General features: G+C 41.3%; 1 pseudogene; it reads left to right on the top strand.

The window, feature by feature from the left end:
- LOC104075846 overlaps nucleotides 1–1,410 on the top strand; it is a 29,719-nt pseudogene that overhangs the window by 1,300 nt on the left and 27,009 nt on the right.

Below are 1,410 nucleotides of genomic sequence, written 5' to 3'. Positions count from 1 at the left end.
GTATCCTGGGCTGCATCAAAAGAAGCGTGACCAGCAGGTTGAGGGAGGTGATTCTCCTCCTCTGCTCTGGCGAGACCCCACCTAGAATACAGCTCTGGAACCCACAGCGCAAGAGAAGACATAGACCTGTTAGAGCAGGTCCAGAGGAGGGCCACAGAAATGATCAGGGGGATGGAACACCTCTCCTATGAAGAAAGGTTGAGAGTTGGGGTTATTCAGCCTGGAGAAGAGAAGGCTTCAGGGAGACCTTACTGCAGCCTTTCAGTACTTAAAAGGAGCTTATGAGAAAGATGGGGACAAACTTTTTAGCAAGGCCTGTTGTGACAGGACAAGGGGCAATGGTTTTAAACTAAAAGAGGGTAGATTTAGACTAGATGTAAGGAAGAAATTTTTTACGATGAGGGTGGTGAAACACTGGAGCAAGTTGCTCAGAGAGGTGACAGATGCCCCATCCCTGGAAACATTCAAGGTCAGGTTGGACAGGGCTCTGAGCAACCTGAGCTACTTGAAGATGTTCCTGCCCATGGCAGGGGGGCTTGGACTAGATGACCTTTAACGCTCCCTTCCAACGCAAACTATCCTATGAGTCTATGATTTTCTAATTAACTGGTTGCTGACATTATTGTTTTAGTTGCATCTATTTTTTTTTGTGTAGTTGAAGAGACATCATATAGTGCATGCAAGCGATCAATTTTTGTTTGTATGTACAGTAGCTTGGAGAGGAGTATTGGCCCATTGAGTCAACTGTTTGACAGGTTACACCTGGAATTTGAGTGCTAGTACTGTAAAGACATATTTTCTGAACCACTGGCAACTGTCAAAGACAATTGTACTCACTGCCTTATTATATTATTATAGTGTAATTGTATTACTATAGTCTTCTAGTAACAGTGAAGAGAGTATTAAAAAAAAAGTTGAAAGGTGAAACAAAAAAATTGTAAGTAGTAGTGTCCTGATACTACGTATACTGTATGAAACGAGTATGCATATGTTGGAGAAGAAGACGTAACTTCATTGAGTGTGCATGCATCTTGGACAGAAGAAATTATTTTGAACTTGCTCCTAATTTACATATCTATGTATCTGTTGAGTTTAATGAAATTCCAATGTGTAAAACAAAATGAAACCAGAGTAGAGCCCTCAAGATGAAAATTAGAGGTGATGAAAATGATCAGATACCAAGCAGCTGTTAATCAAAAGAACCGAATATTGAAGACAGTCTACCTGCTATAAGTTGGTTGTCAGTGAAATGAGGGCATCCAATAGTTCCATGAGCTTTAACGAAAGCTTTGGATAAAGGACATTATTATTGATCGTTATTATTGATTGGCATCGCAATGTTTGCTCTGTTGCACGAGTTCACGGGTTCTGGTGTCACCAAGTGTGGTCAGAGTTCAGCTTGTTCACCAC

Source organism: Fulmarus glacialis, unplaced genomic scaffold (assembly GCF_000690835.1).
Source record: "Fulmarus glacialis isolate BGI_N327 unplaced genomic scaffold, ASM69083v1 scaffold7180, whole genome shotgun sequence".
Classification (NCBI taxonomy): Eukaryota; Metazoa; Chordata; class Aves; order Procellariiformes; family Procellariidae; genus Fulmarus; species Fulmarus glacialis.
Note: the sequence above shows the minus strand (reverse complement) of the source record. Positions and strands in the feature narration are given on the sequence as shown.